We start from the raw sequence: 21,629 nt of genomic DNA on the forward strand, positions 1-21,629 counted from the left end.
TTACATCAAGTTTAGCCTAAGGTTTCATCATACCTAGTAAACTGTAACCTAACTGGAAATGTAAACAGGCTGCAGCCTATTTTTGTATTAATAATAGAGTTTCAGCCCACTACAGGCAGCCAACTGTTCAAACTGTGTTCAAATAAAGTAAATGCTGACCTGTAACCAATCCAGCTGTTTCTGCATCTCAATCTGTTTTCTATATATCATTTTCCTTTCTGTCTACAAATATTATTTGACCATGTGGCATTCCCGGAGTCACTCTGAACCTATTCTCGTTCATTATGCTGCCAGATTCTTAAGTTGTTCTCTGTTCAATTAAACATTTTCAAATTTACTTTGTCTTAAGGTTTTCTTTTAACAGATGGTGCCAGAAGTGGGATTTAAAGTTAAGCTTCTTCTGGCAAATCCTAGAAACATTGAGTGACCAAGTGTGGTATCAATTGGGCCCATTTTGTCCATTGCTCTCTGGCAACAATGGGAGATTCTGTTGTGGGTATACTTTTCTCTGATTCCAAATTCTCTGATCCCAGAATTAGGCCCCAGAAGCAACAATCACAAAAATGGCAAAAATCTTACTAAAGATAATTGAAAATTACTGTGGGACATTCAAAATAAACTATACGGTATTTTAAAAAGTGCATTTAAAATTCAGGACTCCCCCATTAGGCTCATCCAGGGATGCTTATTGATGTGCAGAAACATCTAAAAATATTTCAATGTTTGTATTGCCTCTTAAAAAAGTCTTTATAAAAAGCAAATAAACTGCTTAAGTGACTAATTGGTAACAAAAATTAAATCTTGTGGCAGGGTGCAGTGGTTCACGCCTGTAATCCCAGCACTTTGGGAGGCTGAGGCAGGTGGATCACCTGAGGTCAGGAGATTGAGACCAGCCTGGACAATATGATGAAACCCTGTCTCTACTAAAAATAAAAAGTTAGCCAGGTGTGGTGGTGCATGCCTGTGATCCCAGCTACTCAGGAGGCTGAGGCAGGAGAATTGTTTGAACCTGGGAGGCCGAGGTTGCAGTGAGCCAAGATTGCGCCCTTGCACTCCAGCCTGGGCAACACGAGTGAAATTTCATCTCAAGATAAATAAATACATAAATAAATAATTATTAAATCGTCTAACCTTGTAGTTTAGTTACTATCCTGCCACAAAGATGAAAATAATTCTGGATAAGGTGTTTACAAAAGGTAGTTTCTCAGCTAAGGCTCTCAATCCCTGGTTTCTTTGTTCAGTTATCCATATTGAGTATAGGCAGAGAGAGTGCTTTCTTTGTCTCACACCTTAATAGGCTTAGCACTGAATGTAGTAGTTTTAGCTAAAAATCAGAAGCTAAGTTAAAAAGTCTGATTATTGAACTAAATTGGTATTCAAAATACCCTTTTTAACAGACTATTTAGAAACCTTTTGTAAAAGAAGAGGTTTAAAGAAAACCTCCATTCATAAGGGTGTCTGTTTGCCTATGTACACTGGAAGAGAGGAGGGTTTGAGTCACTAGAAACTCTTACTATTGTTTTAAGTTTAATAACAACTAATGACAGTTTGTTAAGTTTACCTAACCAGTCTTACCTTTGTTTCAGGTGCTTCACCTGGCAATCTTTTTTTAACTGGGTCTTTACTTAATGGTCTTTCTCCTTGGTTTGTGCAAATGACAATACGATATTTAGGCATGAAGTCTCATCTCTGAGTTTTTGAGATATAAATTTTTTTTTATTTCACCCTAAAAGTCATCCCTTTAGAAATGTGAATTTAAGGTTGCCTACCTAACAATTGAGTAGAGTAATGAAGCAGGTAACTAGAAGATGGATCGTTTTCTTTTCCACATTCAGACTATCTGTAAGTTGGCAAATAAAAAATCTTAATGAAAGTGGTAAGATCTACTTTCTCTCTGTCTGTACGTCTTTATGTTATATGTATGTAATATTTCTATGTGATCTAAGATAATGTTTAGTAAATAAAGCTAACTGTAAAATTGGTAAAACAAAATAGAAATGTCTCCAAATTATCATTATTAAATGCAATTTACACATTTTTGCCTGTGTCTTCTGGTTAGACAGATTTATATGTTCTCTGCTACATGTTCTTAGGTTATAAGACTATTGGATATATAATATTTTTGATACCTGCTTGAGTCGTTTATGTGCTAATGCTGTCAAAGACGAGTGCTGGCCACCCCCAAAGCCTGGCACACATCTTACTGTGAGCTTACGCCTTTAGTTCTGAGTCTCTAGATTCTTAGGTCTGGACAGGTGGCCATGGTGAGGCTTGGGAAAATGTACTCTGTGCCTTGGTCAACAGCTACAAGGCAGGGTGAATCTTAATATAGACCCATCTTTCTTGGCCCAGATTTGCCTCCCTGCTGGGAGGTGTTCCCTTTCCTGACTTCTACACCGGGTATGTAAATTCTGGACATAGACAAGCCCTGTCCTTACTTTCCATCCATGGCTACCATGTAGGTACTTGGGACCTAGAACACCTGGGGGAAACATTACGGAGGGTACCTGTGTCATAGTTTCAAGCTTATTTTCAGCAATTTAAATTATTTAAGTCATGTTATATTTAATTAATAGATAATCATAAATGAGTATTTTCTAGGTAAATAAAAATACTGAAACAGTAATTATTAAACATAATTTATGTTTATTATACACTCAGTCATCTTATTTTTATATGGTATGGAAAGCTAAATATATTTAGATCTGTCAATAAACAAAAAAATTGAGGAAATAGCTTTCTAAAAAAATTACGAGATGGCTCTTTTCTATAAATGTTCTTTTAAAACAGTTCAGAATCACTTCCTAAATTTTTCACTGGAAACTAGGATTACTAACAGTGAGAATTATACTTAATGTATGTAATTAAAACTACTAGATATGACAATCCTATATACAAACTTTATAAAGAAAGATGTGGTTTTAGTGAAAAAGTTTATTTAAAACGGCATGAAAATGTGATTTTTATGTAAGAAAAAGTCATTTTGTGTAGTTTAGAGGTTATTTAAATATTGTATCAAAATGAAGGAAAAAATGGTACAGGTAAAACAAAATGGATCTAAAAAGTTGAGGACAACAGAAAAAAAATAAGAGCTCATAAAAGGTTTATGGAAATCTTATCTTATGTAGTCAAAAGCTGACCAAGATTAAATGAATTGTTTTATAGGATTATTAAAATTAGCTTTTGTATTAATAATACACTAATATAAAAGTAAAAAATTGGTTTATCCTTTGAACAAGAATTTAAAGTATCATTAATAAGAGACAGTAAAAGATTTTTGTTCACCTTTTGAATAAACTCCAAAAAAAAGAAGAGAGAGAAGAGATGGATTGTTTCATGCTGTCTCAGATCTCTTGATAGTTTTTGATGGGTTGAATAACTAAATATCTCCATCAAAAAATAAAGGTTTTTACTTTTTAAAAACCTTTTATTACCACTTTAACTAAAAGAATGATAATTATTGCATTTATTACCACTTTAGCTAAAAGAATGATAATTATTGCAATGACCTGTGTTTTTTGTTTTTGTTTTTGTTTTTTTGAGATGGAGTTTCGCTCTTGTTGCTCAGGCCGCCGTGCAGTGGCGTGATCTCAGCTCTCTGCAACCTCTGCCTCCCAAGTTCAGGCTATTCTCCTGCTTCAGACTCCTGAGTAGCTGGGATTACAGGCACCTGCCACCACACCCAACTAATTTTTTGCATTTTTAGTAGAGACCAGGTTTCACCAGGGGTTTTGGCCAGGCTGGTCTTAAACTCCTGACCGCAGGTGATCCTCCAGCCTGGGCCTCCCAAAGTGCTGGGATTATAGGCGTGAACCGCCGCCAGGACGACTTGTGATCTTATTTTTATTAACTGCTTTAAATCTTTAACCTATTTGACAGCCTTCCCCAAATCAAATTTCAAATTCTAAAGTTAAGTCTTCTTGACTTCAAACTAACTTTGTTTGGGTTGCTCCAGAGGGCCACTGAAGCATCCAAAATAGAAATGATAAACACTCATATTTGACATATTAAGTTATATAGGGACTATTGTCAAATAATAAATATACTTAACCTTTAAGTTATATTTTTATGGCTATATTATTAATATGTGTTCCAAAATTTTACAAGATTCATAAAATTTGAATGTCTTGATATATGTTATCAATCAAAACTTTGATTATTATGTTAAATTATTTTGGTCACAGAAATGATGAAATTGTCTTGTTAATTGCATCTTTAACAATTACCATATTTGGTCTTGTTCATATTCTTATGCATTTTCTGTAAGTTCCTTACAAGCAAGTAAAATCCTAAAGTTTTGTGTCTTCAAGGAGGTTCATGGAAATGACAAAAAAGGTTCCTGATAATTATTCTTGAATGTAAGCTTCTAAAAGATTTAGGCTCATATCACTTGGACTGGGTAAAAATTCTCAGAATTCCAATGAAGAGACTGACTGGTTTATAAAAAATACCAACCAAAGCAGGACAATAATTAATTGAATATCAAGAAAATACTTTGCCAGATACTTTGCTTAATAACTGGAGTTTTTTGTTTGTTTGTTTCTGTTTAATTACAAAAAAAGTTGATGATATTTGCAAAGGATAACCTTAGTGACACTTTTGTCTTTGCTAAATGTTCCTAGCTAGTGCAGGACAAAGGGGGATTTATTAACTATTTACATGTGGATTTTCTTTGAATTATTTTCATGGTTCTCTGATATTTAATACATTTAGTTATAATTGTTTTTGTCAATAGGGATTTATACACACTGCTGGAGAGCACCACAGAGACCACATCACGGAATCCTCAGCTAACACTCTTGTTGAATCATCCCAGATAGTTTGTATTCTTAATTTACTTAATTTACCATGTTAATTTAGCATGTTGAATCTTAAGTTTTCTATTTTGCTAACTTTTCACATTTTTTTCTACTAAAATATTTCTGAATTTAGTGATTATTACTTTGGTGTTTATATATACAGCAAGTTTTAAAAGCTCAATTTAAACAATTTAATTGTAAGAGTCTGGTTAATAATGAAAAAGTAATTTCTGCAAATTACCATTATTGGAGGGCAAAGTTTTTTGTTAATAATGACCATAAAGAATTTAAAGAGAGAATCAAGAAAATATTGATCAGAAATTCATTTTAGTCACAAAATATAATATGAAAATATATAGAAGTCTTCAAACTCATTCCATTTTAAACCCAATATTTTGCACTAATATTTTCTCTTTCTATGTCAGGTATGGCTACATAAATTATCAATAGGCACCACAGAGTTATCCAACTTCAACATATGTAGATATTATGGTCTTGGAGTAAGGGTGTGACAAAGACTGTTAACAACTGCCTCATTTGGTGAAAGATGCTTCCGGGGAAGGGTGGGGGTCAACTTGCTTATGTGGCTCAGGTTCTTTCTGAAGAGAAGGGATGGAAATCATCCAGATGTGAAGCAAGGGGGATACATTGAGGCAAACTAAATAAATTCCACTAACGGCCCAAGGGCAAGGAAAAACAGTGAGGCCCCTGGGACAAAATACTCCCAGGGAACAAAATTAACACCACAAGAATCAAAGAGATTAAGAAATTTTCACAAAATCCCACAGCTAGTAAGTGATTAGGCTGAATGCAAACAGTCAGCTTTCAAAACCTATGATTTTTCCACTACCCACCTGTTATATTTTATTTACTATAAATGCAGAGTAATTTCCCCAATATTATCTAATTTAGTAATTATTGAAATACAATAAAAGTGTAAGCAATGGACTGTACATCTGGGTGAGGCAAGATAATCTTGTTGAATGACTTTTTAATGTTAAATGCATTACGGAATTAACTTTTCTCTGCAGTGCTTTTTTAAGAAAAATACTTTTGAGATGAATTCATATATAAAGATGTATTAGTTACATTAAAATAGTATCTCTACTAATTCAGGTCTATCATATTTGAAATATGTAACAAATATAAAGTAGAAGCTTTTATAATGTTACTGCATAAGTAATACTTTAGTACCATGTGTTTACAAATTGTCCAGTGTTCCTGTATGTTATTTCACTTTTGCATTGCTATCATAAAATACCAGAGGCTGGGTAATCTATAAAGAAAAGAGGCTTAATTGGCTCATGGTTCTGCAGGCTGTACAGGAAGCATGATGCTGGCATCCACAAACCTTTTAGTGAAGCCTCAGGAAGCTCTTGTCACGTGATACACCAGCTTCCTCTTTTCCTTCATCCCAAAGCAGAAGCTGGTGTATCACCTGGCAAGAGTGGGATGGAGAGAGAAATGGGAGATGCCACACTATTTTAAACAAATATATTTCTTGTGAACTCAAGGAGCTAGAACTCACTCATAACCAAGAGGATGGCACTAAGCCCATGAGGGATCCACCCCCATGACCCAATCACTTCCCACCAGGCCCCACCTCCAGCAATAGGAATTACATTTCAACATGAGGTTTGGAGGATACAAACATCCAAATCATTTCAGTCTGTAACATCTCATAATAAGGATTAAAATAAGCAAAGTATTGCAGGGTCATAGATACAGGAAGAGGAAAATCTTACTGAAACAATAGAAAATCTTACAGAAAACTTCCCATTTGAGTTAGATCTGAAAGAACAGTGGAATTGCATCAGATGAGCTGAGGTCCAGAGTGTTAAAATTCAGGGAACATTGAGGTAATAGCAAAATACACCAAATGATAAGGATTTAGAAATGTAACAAAAATAAGACTAGAACAATGGTGTAAGGCCAGGTTTAAAAAAAGTCATTGTGCAACAACAGAGAGAATGTAAAACATGGGTATGAGCAGGAAGGTGCCTGATGGCATTTGTATTAGGATGATTTTTTTTTTCTAGTGGCAATATGAAGAATGAATTGGGGTTAGGAGAGTCTATTAGGTGCTACGGAGAGTGCATAGTGTAAAACACAGGCCCTGTTCTTACAGAGCTTACAATCCAGTTGGGAAAGTAAAATATTAAAATTTGGAAATATGTAATAATAACAATTATCATATGACTCAAACTTTGTGTATTTATTTGCCAAAATTTATTGAACTTCAAATATTTGGTAGGTGTTATGGTAAGTTCGGATATTTGTATATGCAAAAAGGATATGTCCTTGTCCCTTATTAAATTGTAAACAAATGAGGAAAGAAGTATAACTGCATTTCATGTGTTTTGGACTTTACATTTTTAACATTCCTGAATAGCATCAATATGTGATAATATATTTTTGAGAATAATTACTACAACTCTCAGAAGAGTTGGTTGTCCTGAAAATAATATTGTGTCTCATTAATTTTATTAATAATCCTATCCTCTCTTAAAGGGTAACTCTTACTGAAGAACATTCAGAATATTATTTTTTGGCTGGGTGCAATGGCTCACACCTGTAATCCTAGCATTTTGGGAGGCTGAGGCAGGACGATTGCTTGAGCCCAGGAGTTCGAGACCAGCCTGGGCAAATAGGGACACCCCCATCTCTACTAAAGCACACAAAAAATTAGCCAGGCATGGTGGTACATGCCTCTAGTCCCAGCTACCTGGGAGGTTGAGGTGGGAAGATCATTTGAGCCTGGGAGTTCAAGCATGCAGTGAACTGTGATAGCACCATTTTACTCTAGCCTGGGTGACAAAGCCAGACTCTTATCTCGAATTTTTTTTTCAATTATTTCTATGCCATTATGGAAAATGAACGTGGAATGTCAAGATGCTAATATTGTTATACACAGAACCCTGCTATAATGCAGTAGAGAATAATCTTCAAGTAGGACAATTGCCTAGACAGTAACCTTACACCTACTGAATTTTTAATGTTTTTGCCAATGATTGAATAGAATAGCTTAAACTCAATTTCTGTTGTGGAAAAATTTAACACATATTCTCCTTTGATTTATCTGTCATATTGAAAAATAAAATGGGCCGGGCGCGGTGGTTCACGCCTGTAATGCCAGCACTTTAGGAGGCCGAGTCGGGCGAATCACGAGGAGATCGAGACCATCCTTGCTAGCACGGTGAAACCCAGTCTCTCTCTATATATATAGCCAGGCGTGGTGGCTGGCACCTGTAGTCCCTAGCCACTAGGGAAGTTGAGGCAGGAGATTGGCGTGAACCCGGGAGGCGGAGCTTGCAGTGAGCCGAGATCACACCACTGCACTCCAGCCTGGGCGACAGAGCGAGACTCCATCTCAAATAATAATAATAATAATAATAATAATAATAATAAATAAATAATAAAAATAAAATCTAGATCTGACCCTACTATCTTTACATTTTGTTTCCCATCTGTACTATTTCATCACAGTGATTCCATTTCCACTTTGTCATCTTCATTCATTCATTTAAACAGAACAGTCCTGTTTTTGTTTGTAACAGCATCACTTGTCTCCTCACATATTCCCTCCAGTGGCCCTAAAGTTTGGAGCCAGGTCAAACGAATGAAAGTTCAGTTCTTTTTTTTTTTTTTTTTTTTTTTTTACTATACTTTAAGTTCTAGGGTACATGTGGATAACGTGCAGGTTTGTTACATATGTATACCTGTGCCATGTTGGCGTGCTGCACCCATCAACTCGTCAGCACCCATCAACTCGTCATTTACATCAGGTATAACTCCCAATGCAATCCTTCCCCCCTCCACCCTCCCCGTGATAGGCCCCAGTGTGTGATGTTCCCCTTCCCGAGTCCAAGTGATCTCATTGTTCAGTTTCCACCAATGAGTGAGAACATGCGGTGTTTGGTTTTCTGTTCTTGCGAGAGTTTGCTGAGAATGATGGTTTCCAGCTGCATCCATGTCCCTACAAAGGACACAAACTCATCCTTTTTGATGGCTGCATAGTATTCCATGGTGTATATGTGCCACATTTTCTTAATCCAGTCTGTCACTGATGGACATTTGGGTTGATTCCAAGTCTTTGCTATCGTGAATAGTGCCGCAATAAACATACGTGTGCATGTGTCTTTATAGCAGCATGATTTATAATCCATAAAAACCCTAGAAGAAAACCTAGGTAATACCATTCAGGACATAGGCATGGGCAAGGACTTCATGTCTAAAACACCAAAAGCAACGGCAGCAAAAGCCAAAATTGACAAATGGGATCTAATTAAACTAAAGAGCTTCTGCACAGCAAAAGAAACTCCATCAGAGTGAACAGGCAACCTATAGAATGGGAGAAAATTTTTGCAATCTACTCTTCTGACAAAGGGCTAATATCCAGAATCTACAAAGAACTCAAACAAATTTACAAGAAAAAAGCAAACAACCCCATCGAAAGTGGGCAAAAGATATGAACGGACAGTTCTCAAAAGAAGACATTCATACAGCCAACAGACACATGAAAAAATGCTCATCATCACTGGCCATAAGAGAAATGCAAATTAAAACCACAATGAGATATCATGTCACACAAGTTAGAATGGCAATCATTAAAAAGTCAGGAAACAACAGATGCTGGAGAGGATGTGGAGAAATAGGAACACTTTTACACTGTTGGTGGGATTGTAAACTAGTTCAACCATTATTATGGAAAACAGTATGGTGATTCCTCAAGGATCTAGAACTAGAAGTACCATATGACCCAGCCATCCCATTACTGGGAAAGTTCAGTTCTAATGATACCATTCTCTTGTGAAAATTCCTGACTCAATTCCTGAGTCTCACATAAAATCTTTACTTCATTTGGTTATCAAAGCCTCTATATCCTAGCACTAAACATATTTCTTTCAGCCTTTTCTACAGCCTTTTTCTTTTAACAGCTATGAAGGTTTGGGTTCACTGAGCAGAAAAGTCCCTGAGATTTATTAGAGTAAACACTCCTGAAAGGCAGAGAGGAAGTGAGCAGAAGAAAATGGGGAGAAACTTTAGAACTAACTCCTATGAAGGCAAAATGGGAGGAATGAGGATTGGGTAAGAAGAATCTCAGACTGCAACATACTTCCAAGAAAAGTTCAGCCTGTTCAGGAAGACCCATGTCTTAAAAGAATGGGCCTGCATTAGTAATTCCACCATGCATAGTCACTCTCCAGAAATGGTTAATAAAAGACGTGGCTTTGGTGCAAAGGCAGCAGTGAATGCAGAAAGGCTGTATTCAGTTATGATGAGCACATTTAAATGGTTGCTACAACAGCCAGTTATGAAGTACCTGTTTGCTTATAGCCATATATAGCCTGAGTTTTATTTCTGTGTTCTGCTCAAGTGATTCCTTTCACTTAAAATGGCTTGCATCTATGGTTGTCAAAATTCTACATAACCTTTAAACCCCCAGGTCAATGACCTCATCTTCTGAGATATCTCCCATTGGAGCTTGTAAGCCCTACAGCACTTATCAATGTCACCTCAACAGTGATTTCTGTTTTAAAAGAAAACAACACTTAGCTACATGGAAAGCTGACATTTAGAACTAGAACACCAAAGTTGCAAACAATTGTTATTTGTTTTATTTTCATGTTATAACATTCCACTTTAAAACAATATCTATGAACCACATGAAATCATCCTTGAGATTTTCCTGAGACATATTATTTATTAAAATATTTATTAAAATATTTTTTACAGGATAATATTTGTGGAAGATACTGGTACAATATTTTTAATTGCTTAGATAAATCAAATATAGATCGAGTCCTCAGAAATAGAGGCAACGGGGTGCATTAGCAATAGTTAAATCTTTAACTGATTCCTTCAATAGTCTCTTCCCGTATCTCTACAGTGATACTATAGACTGAAGTTTGATTAGCAGATGTAGGTTCTTGATACATTGCTATGATATTCTTCAACATATTGAATACTGATACAATGTTAAAGATGTGACAAGCACTTTTCTAAGTGCTTTGTATACATTGCTTCATTAAACAAATCCTTGTAACAACCCTATGGGTTAGATACCATAACTACTCCATTGTGCAGATAAGAAACTGAGGCACAAGAAGCTAAATAATGATTCCAAGGTCACATTGCCAGGTTGTAGTAACAAGCTGTGTTGATGGATAGATGAGGGAAGAATGTAAGCAAAGAAATTCATAAATATGTCCTCTTCATTTGCAAATGCTTCCTGAGTCCTTCATTTTTCCTTAGATCAACTTGCATCACATCAGGACAAGCAAGACACTATCACCTCTCATGTATATTATTGGGCATGGTCACATCTATTCTCATTTTTCCACACCATAGCCAGTGTGACATTTTTTTGAAAAATACATGCAGATACATCATGTCCCTGTTTAAAGCATATTAGTAACTTCACATTACTCTTAGGATAAAAAAAAATCATATTGGCATAGGAGATCCCCACATTGTATCGTCTTTTAATGATTTAGCCTTATTGTACATTATTTGGCCTCTTCCTCAACTCTCCAGTTTTCTTGCCACACCGGCCTTCTTTCAGCTCCTCAGAAATACTCTAATTCTTCTTACCACAACACCAATGTTTCTTCTGCCAAGAATTGCTCATCCCCACATAAATCTTAATCTTCCCCCAGATATTAGCTCAGTCATCACTTTTCACCTTGAACAAGAACCGTTCCTTCCATCACATGGACAGATAGTAAGGTAGCACCTATTTGTGCCCTTCAGCAAGTCCTGTCTTTCCCCTTCACATTCACATGTACATTCTGTGAGGGTATGAACTTACAGAAGGTAGATCATAAGTATTGGAAATATGGATTGATGAAGAATGAATCCATGAAATACAAGTTGCATAACAATGAAATTGAAAGTTAGCGAACTGCTAAACTTACATGACAGCCTTGATTTCATACACCTACACATAACACATGCCCACATGCTCCCGACACAGGTACACACACACACAAACACACACACACACGACATAAATGAAAGATATTAGAAGCTTGTAAGATAGGCACATTATTGGCTGGGGACAGTCTGCAATGATACTAGTACTATCACCATGTTTCACTGTGGCAGTTATTATCAACTGCGAATGTACATAAAAATCATCTCAGGGAACTTTTAAACATCTCTGTGTCTGGACCTCATTGCAGTTCAATTAAATTAGAATCCCCATGTTCCAGATGTATTTTTTCAAAGGTTCCCGGGTGATTTCAACGTGCAACCACGATGGATAATCGCTACTGTCAGCCAAAGAAATAATGAAATAAATTATATATAAATGCTATAAATTATACTTTATTCTATGGTTCAAGCAAAAAAGAAATCTTACTGCTACATAATTTAGTAGAATTATGTGAAAACTATCTATACAAAACACTACATTGTATTAGGCCCATGATCAGCATTTTAAAATAGTATATGAGTCAGTCTGTTAATATTTCCATAGTACTTACACAGATATAAAACTTTATATAGAATACTTGTATATTTTGTATATTATATGCTTATATATTTTGGGGATAATTTTCATAAAACTATGCATATATATATACACACACATGCATATATATACACACACATACATGTATATTTGATGTCTAACTGGAAAACATTTATAATTTATATAAAATGTGTATAATTTTACTTATTCATTTCTTCTTTCCTTAATATGCAAGTTATTTTGTTTAATTCCTTGCACAGAAAAACACTAAAGTGTTCAATTTTATGAACTAGTACTTAATTATTTCTTGTTTCTGAAGTAAAACTATTTGAGAGCATTGGCATTCAGTCACCCTAATCACTGATTATACATATTTACTGGGTGATACTTTATACCTGATGAGGACTTTTACAAATAATTTTGAAAGGAAGATTTAAAATAAGTTATACCTGGAAGGTCATATATATATTATGAAGCCGCTGGTGATTTAGATATATTTTGTGACTAATATGATGAATAATAATTTAGTAATTTAACACAATGATGAAATCAAAATAAATTTAAATACATTATTATTAATTTAAAATAAATATATTCTACCTAGACAAAAGGAAATACATTTTACAGGCTAATGCTTTTCAAATTAAGATACAATTAATGGCTAACAGGCAAACAGTAAAGCAATATTAAAAATTAGCTTTTCATTGTTATTATTTTGCATTATTAAAACCCTTTTTTATTGAAACAGTTTATAGCTTAGAATAGATTTAGCAATATTCTGAATGGATAATATTAACAAGCGTAAAGAAAAATAACAATTTCTTTTTCAGGAGAACAAATTAATTGGGTGAATTGTTACAGAAATAACAATTAGCTTCAGAGAAATTATGAATGGCTACCTTTTGCTAAAACTTGACAGCATTATGGGGAATGATCTGTATAGACAGATTATCTTCCTCAATTCATTCTCCATATTCAAAGGCCAACATCTTCATCGGATATAGTTATGTGTTCTATAACCCATATGGGAAGTTATTTGATTTTAACTTGTGCCATGTTACATGAAAATTGTTTATTTCAATAAACTATCTTAAAAATATATATAGAAAAATTCTGGTAAATATTTTGCTGCAGAATTCTCAAGGGGAATATATGCAAGAAGCTACAGTCCAAAAAATTATAAGTAATCATATGTACTGGAAAAGGTACATTTTTGCAACATAAAACATCTAAAAGATATTTTAAAAATTATCAGAAGTCATCATGTAATTATTAAGCTTGAGTTGTATGAAAAGTGACTTTAGATGTTTCTTTTCTTTCTATTAGATAATTATTTTTAGAATGCAGTTTTAATATTGATACTGAACATAACACAGAAAAATATTTTTAAACTCATAACCTTGCTGCATCTGTAAAGATATTTTTAGTAACCATTAGGAAGTAGTTGAATATATCATTTTGATTTTGAAATTATTCTAGTCCAACTATTCACCCTCCTTAATGAGCCCATTCTGCAAGGAAATCATCACAGCTGCAAGAAATATGAGAATCACATAATAAGGCGCCTAGAGTTTGAAAATATTGTGGCAAGAATATATTCCTTTAGAAGTGGAAGCATAAAGTATGAATATTTTCCAGGAAAACATGGATACTTTCAAAACACAGATATTTAAAATAAACAATCCTGGGAACATGTTACTTTCTAAACAATTTAATTTAATTATAGTTAGAGATGTTTGAGAGAGGAATTTACGTTTTGAGAGTAATGACATATTTCACAGTTGCTCTATCATTCTGCTTGCAATTCTTAATTTCTTAGATTCAGTGACCACCCCTAAGACAGACCATCCTGACCATTTGATTTATATAACAACTAAAATGTACTAAAACTTTATCATTTGCCAAGCACTGTTATATGCATTTTCTATTTAATCTTCACACAAATGCTATGAGTTATATACTCTTTAAGGATGAGGATACTAGGACTCAAAACATTTAAATCTCTTTCTCTGATGTCATACTGGTGGTGATATGGTTTGGCTCTGTGTCCCCACCCAAATCTCATCTTGAATTGTACTCCTATAATTCCCATGTGTTGTGAGAGGGACCCGGAGGAGATAATTTGAATCATGGGGGCGATTTCCCCCATGTTGTTCTCATGGTAGTGAATAAGTCTCACGAAATCCAATGGTTTTATCAGAGGTTTCTGCTTTTGAGTTTTCCTCATTTTCTCTTGCTGCCACCATGTAAGAAGTGCCTTTCACCTCCCGCCATGATTCTGAGGCCTCCCCAGCCATGTGCAACTGTAGGTCAGATTAAACCTCTTTTTCTTCCCAGTATCAGGTATGTCTTTATCAGCAGCATGAAAATGGACTAATACAAGTGGTAATAATGGATTGGGATTAGGGCCCAAGAAGGTAGACTCCTAAACTAGAACTCATTGGCATTTTTCTCTGTCCCCACCTCTGATAGTCTCACAGGCAATAACTTGGTTAATTAAAGGATAGTAATATATAAAATCCTTCAGTATTTGTATGTTTATTGTCTATATTCTCCTCTAGAATATAGGCTCTATTGCATCTCCAGTAGAGAGATGGTAAACTTTCTAGTATTTAAAGCAAAGGATAGATACCTGTGTTGCAAGATTAATGGATAATGTAAATGTTCCTTTGCTTATTATATTAAATATTCACTAGTCTTTGCATTTAGTGTATTTTGCTGTGTATAGTAATATATTTTTAATTACAAAATATTTCATATTTCTGTGAAAGCTAGATTACAATATTTTCACTAAGGATAGTTAAATTTATCTTCATAATTGTGTTCCTAAGTTTCAATTCATCAGCAATATAGAAGACTTCTCAATTCCTAATGTTCTTAGCAACATTTGATATTGTCATGTTTTAAACTTTTTTGGTTGGCTAAAACTTTCTCCTAAAGATATTTTATTTTAATATACTGGTTATTCTACTTACTAACTCTATTGAACATTTTTATATGCTTATAGGATCTTTATATATTGCCTTTCATGAATTTCCATTTTATATTGTCCCTGAGGCTTGAGTATGAAGACAGCAATATCAATTACAATGGTTTGCAAAAATTGAGTGACTGCAATGAATCAGATTCTGTTCTAAGTGTTTTACATATTAATTATTATTATCTTCATCATAGCACCATGAGATAATTATTCTAGTTGTCCCCAGTTTAAAGTAAATAAATTACAATATAGACAGAAATAGAAACCTGCGTATATAAATGGTAGCTGTAGAGGAAACTCTTACTGACATATAAACAAAAACTAAAACATTAATGACAATCAATACAGTTGATTATATTACATTATTAAATGTTTACATTAAAAATAAAGCTAAAAGCTAACTCACAAATTTAACTTCTGGCCTTGATGGAGTATCTGCTATCTGAGTAAGCTTCCTAATATGTATAACTGTAAAAGCTAAATAAAACACACAAATCAAATTCTTGAAGTCATCAGAGAGAAACTAAGGAAGCCTGGACTTGAGAACAGGATGTGAAAGGGGTGAGAAGAGTACAAAGGTTGACTCAACATTTGTTTCTACTTTCTCCATGCTTTTCTGGAGAAATTTATTTATTTCTTCCTTCTTCAGTCAAAAAGTCAAACTGAAATCTGGCATCTAGGGCTAGCTACAGTCTCTGAATGACAGAGGCATCAATTATAATTTAGCCCTTTTATGAAGGCTCACACAATGTGTCAAGATCCTGGAAAGAAAGGAAGGAAATCACTAGGTAGAAAAGTCCTAGATATCTATCAGTTTTTCATATGCTTCAGAATACCTTTTTTCCTTGATATTATTAGCAAATCTTGGTTATGCAATGTGGTCTCTCATTTGTGGGAGCCTTATGTGATAATCTTACTACCTCTTTGACAAACTGAATTATATGTGTTCTCTCAACAATAAGGTGACATATGAGGAAAAGGAAAAAAATGAAATATCTTACTCATAGAACAATAAGAGCAACAAAAATATTGGAGAAAGAAAATGAGAAAAAAGTTGATGAAAGAAGAAAATATTAAAATTGTATCTAATAAAATCAATTATTACATTGAGTATAAATACATTAAGTAACCAAAGTCAAAGATTAGCATATTGGAACCGAAAGAACCTTAGTGTAGCTGATTAATTAGATGAATTAGAATTTATCTAATTCTTAGTGTTGCTGATTATTAAATTAATTAATGTAATTAATTAGTACATTAATTAATTACACTAAACTTTACAGCAATACGCATTACTGGAAAAAAGGAAATATTTGACAACTTAAAACAATCAATTCAGCAAGAAGAATTTTAAATGTCAAATATATGTCATTGAAATAAATGTCATTGAATATAATGTCATTGAAATAAAGCAAAATAGAGAACTACGATGTATAGTAAGTATATTGAAAGAAATACAACTGGCATTATTCTGGAATGACGTAATTGTTTATATAGAAAATACAAAAAAATGTGGATTGTTGTGACAATTATTTATAAATATTTCACAAGGCTACTGGATATGGTCAATACATAAAAACCTATTTTCTTTTTATTTATTGATGGAACAAATACAAAATTTAAAAAAAATGCCAATTGCAATAGCATAAGTAAATCAAATGCAAAGTGATCATTTCAGTAACAGATATAAAATGTTATAATAAAAGTTTCAAACAAACATTACTCAGGAAGTTAAAATCTTAATAAAATGAAGTTATATACCACGTTCTGATTAGAAGACACAATGTAAAGATATTAATTATCTAAAAAATGTTATATATTCAATACCATCTCAATCAAGATTTTATCAGTATTTTGGGGAAAAATTGGGAAAATTGCAAAAACAATTCATATGGAATACCAAAGGGATATTAATTTTTATATTTATAATATTTTAAAATTTAGAACAACCATTTTTCATGTTCTGTTTGAGAAATATTTGTCTTCCTCAAAAGACACTGCTATGCTTATCTATTTTAGTTATGCTTGTCCATTATATTCTGAAAAGATTATTGTTTTAATTTTTATATTTAATTCTATGATCCATCTAGATTGACTTTTGTGTATTGGCCATGGTCCATTTTTATATTTTTGGATATCAATTCCACCAATGTTAAATTTTATTATTAATTTTATTTTTAAAATTAACAAAGAATTTATATCCATAATATTTAAAATTGATTACAAGAACTGCTACAAATTGATAAGATGATGTAATTAATAAGAGATATCCAATTAAAAATGAAGAGGTTTTTAACAGGCTTTCACAGAAAGGGATATTCAAGTGGCTAAAAATCACATGAAAAAATGCCTAGTTTTATCAGTCATCAGCTTGGTGCAAACTAACAGAATGATGAGATACAATTACTCACTCATCAGAATGACTAAAATTAAAATGTTTCACGGTGACAAGTTATGAGAGGTTATCAGAAAACGGGGTTCCTCTCCTTTACTGAGGGAAATAAAAATCGGTTAAAAAAAAAAAGCTAGAAAACTTTTTGATACATTGACTCAATTTCAATGTAAGTATATTCTATGACCCAGACATTTTACATCTAGGTAAAGTGAATTCATATGTGCATCAAAAAACTGTACATTGCAGCTTTATTTTTAAAATATTAGAACTGGAAACCATGCAAATTTTCATCAACAATAGCATGGAGCTATAAAAGTGTCATAACTATACAGTGTAATAATATATGTAATTTAAAAATGTTACTATCTCACCTAATTTCTGAATAAAAATGTCACAGATACAATAAAAAAATTATATTAATTTATAAGTTCAAATCAGGAAAAACTTCTTATATGAGGAATTAATTCAAAAATTATTGTTACCTTTTGGGAGGTATACTGACTAGGAAGTTGCATGAGAGGTTTTGGAGTGGAAGTGATAGTCGGTAGGTATACAGTGACATTCTTGTAATAAAATACCATCAAACTGAACACTTACAAGGTTTTCATTATATATACAAGGTAATTTAATATATATTTATATATTATATATTAATGTAATATACATATATATATATTATACTTTCAGTGAAGCATTTTTATAAGGCCAAGTAACCTCCAGCAATTAAGAAAAACAAGGCACATATGGATGATATTTGTAGGGTATATAACTTAGTAGTAACCGGAATGGATTAAACCATGTGCAGAGCCTATTTTTAAATCCTATATAAATATGCACTTGGTCAGAAATATGAAAGCCAATGATTAGCCCATCCTCCTAGAAACTTTCTCCACCTTACTTTCCAAATACCAAAACCTTCTGATTTTCCTCTCACCTATCTGGCCATTTCTTCTCTATCTTTTTTGTTTTATCTTCATGTAACCAATACTAGAGCTAGTCAAAGCTAGATTATGGTCTCTGTTACATTCTCTCTTCATACTATCTTCCTAACTGATTATATCTAGGATTATGATTTTAAAAGCCATATAATTGTTGATAACTCCAAAATTTTTACATATACCTCTAACACTGTCTTGAACTGTAGGCATGTATATTTAACTGCCTATTTATTTGCCCCATTTAAATGTGTAATAGTCCCTTTAAACATGATATATCCAAAATGGAGTTCTTAAATGTTCCCCAAAAATAATTTTCAAATTTTTCTACCCTTTAAACTTCTCAATTGTTTAACCAATTTATTTATCTCTAATTTAATCTTTCTTCTGTTTGTTGTTGTTATTTTTGTTTTTGTTTTTTTCTGAGACAAAGTCTCACTCTACTGCCCAGGCTGAAGTGTAGTGGAGCAATCTTGGTTCAGCTAATTTTTGTATTTTTAGTAGAGATGAGGTTTCGCCTTGTTGGCCAAGCTGGTCTTGAACTCCTGACCTCAAGTGATTTGCCCACTTCTGCCTCCTAAAGTGTAGGGATTACTGGCGTGAGCCACCACATCTGGCCCTTATTTGTCCTTTCCATTCATACACCCCTATGCATTCTGTTAATAAATTTAAACAGCAATACTCCCAGAATATATTTCAAATATTTTCACTTTTCTCTGTTTAAACTGAAACCTGTTAATTCAATCTACTACCTTCTACTTTTTGAATTTCTGAAATTTTCTTCTAATCATCTCCTGACTGCCACCTAACCTAACCTGACTCCAATCAATTTGCTATAAAACATTCAGAATAAATTTGTCATAACAGTCACATCCCTATTATGAAACATGTCGGTGATTTTCCATTGCTCTTACAACAAAATTTAAATTTATTAACTTTATTAAATTATCCTAGTGATCTGGTCCTTTCAGATAGATATCATATTCTCCAGAAAAGCATAAATCAATCAAAATATTTTCTACCCAATCTAAGGCACACAACCTATCTTAAAGTCTACTCTGTATCTAATTGGTGCTCAGTAAAAAGTTGATTTCAGCATCTCTTTGACAGCTTCACTGATGTTTTCACTTTAATCTCCATGTAGTTAATTATTGTTGATACATGTATCTACCTATAATTATCTAAAAAGCCTATGAGATATATCATCTCCTTTTGAAATAACCTCAACCTTCACATTTATGCATCCTTTCTAATCCCCATTTCCTACCTAATGAAAGAATAAGATTTGAAGTTTGTGCTTTTTAATTTTAACTATGCCTGCACTCAAAACACGATCCCTCTATATGCATAGGATTGTGTAAAATAACATCCCTAAGTTGAATGTGTGTTGTAGAACATTTTTAATGTTATTCGGCTACATTTTTTATTAAATTATACTTGTATAATTGTGTAATATGTGTGAAGCATGCTTACTTATTGGGAATAATGCACTTATTCCATTTTAGTTGATTCATTGACTGCTATAGGAGCTCGCTGTGGGCAGATACTTTGTCTGCCTAATTCATCACTGTGTCCTCAGTGCCAATAATAATTCCTGACACATAAAAGTCATTCAATGAATAATAGTTAAATGAATGAATTAATAAATGAGTTGTCATTTTATTTTTTACATCAGTTTTGGGAGACAGTTCTTCATGGGTCTCTCATATTTCTGCACATCTTTAAAGTCAAGTTATTGAGTGCCCTTTGTTCCAGAATATATTTAAAAGGAGGTTGTTTTAACAGAAAGACTAGGAACAGAGAGATATTTCCTGTCTCCAAAATAAAATGCAGTCATGCTTAAAAGCATAAAGATAATATCTCCTTCCAGAGCAATGGGTTTGCGTGTTTATTGGCCATTATAAATTATAGTTCTTATACAATCTACTGCATGTACAGGTTTCAATTAACACTTTTCAAGGCAAAAATTGTATGAGGCAATTGTAAACAGGCAAGAAATATTTTATTGAAGGCTTGCAATAAGGAAGAGAGGACAAAACTGACTGAACTACACTTCTAAAACAAAGGTGGTAGAGTTTTTTGGAACTAGGTTGGGTAGGTGGATCATACCATAGGCAATCTGTGTTTGCTAATTGGCCTTACTCAAAGGAACAGTCAACTTTCTTCTATCTTTATTTCAAAAGGTAGTTTTATAGCTTGTGGCAAGGTACCAACTGAAGTTAGGCTCCTATACTTTCAGGAGTCTGGGAGATAGAATACCTTAACGACTACATTTCAAAGGAACAGCAGCTCCCAAGTCCTTGAGAAAGACAGTCCTGGGTTGTGAAACTGGCAAGGGGTTTTATCAAAGGTTTACATCTAAAAGAAGCAGAGAAATAATTTACATTTATAAGTTTTCTAAAGTAAATGCTGTAAGGAAAATGAAGCCAGGGCCTAGACACAGGAAGAAACTGTCTAAAGTTTGATCAAGAGAAGGGAAACATTAAGGCCATGTTGATTACCTTCTTTGGATCACCCTATGGGAATTGGGGCTTGGGGAACCAGCAGCAGAAACAAAAATTGTTGATACTCTGACTGTTGCTGTTGCTATGAGTAATAAACTGTATTTCTTCTTTGATCCAGGAGTCATATCTTAATCAATATGCATAAATTTGTGGCAGTCTAATTCGTCAGCTTGGTAGTAGGGTAAAAATCACAGATGCTTCAGACTTCTTTATAATCAGCCTCAAATTGCGCCCTTTTAGGAAATATTCAACAGAATTTCTCAACAGCTAAAGAGAGCACATCGATCAATATTAACATGATATTTAAATAGTTAGCAACTGTTGAGCATTTAAGAAAATTTATTTATGAAGATATGAGTTTACTAGAAAAGCAATGAGTACTAGTTGTATGAATCTTCCCATGGATGGCTCTCTATTAATTGTATTTGTTTTAATTGCTTGTATTTAGTAATTTTAGCTAATAATATGAAAGATGTCATATTTTCTAAGCTTTATATAAGTTTATTTTAACTTAATTTTGGGAAGCCAAAGCACAGAGAATA

The 21,629-nt window shown here is 33.5% G+C and overlaps 1 protein-coding gene across 2 annotated transcripts in view; it reads left to right on the forward strand.

Moving 5' to 3' along the window:
* The window catches only part of LOC105489954 (kelch like family member 1), a 437,149-nt gene that overhangs the window by 374,680 nt on the left and 40,840 nt on the right, over positions 1-21,629 (forward strand). The gene's annotated exons all lie outside the window — the stretch shown is intronic.

The sequence above is a fragment of the Macaca nemestrina genome, chromosome 16 (genome assembly GCF_043159975.1).
Source record: "Macaca nemestrina isolate mMacNem1 chromosome 16, mMacNem.hap1, whole genome shotgun sequence".
Taxonomy (NCBI): domain Eukaryota; kingdom Metazoa; phylum Chordata; class Mammalia; order Primates; family Cercopithecidae; genus Macaca; species Macaca nemestrina.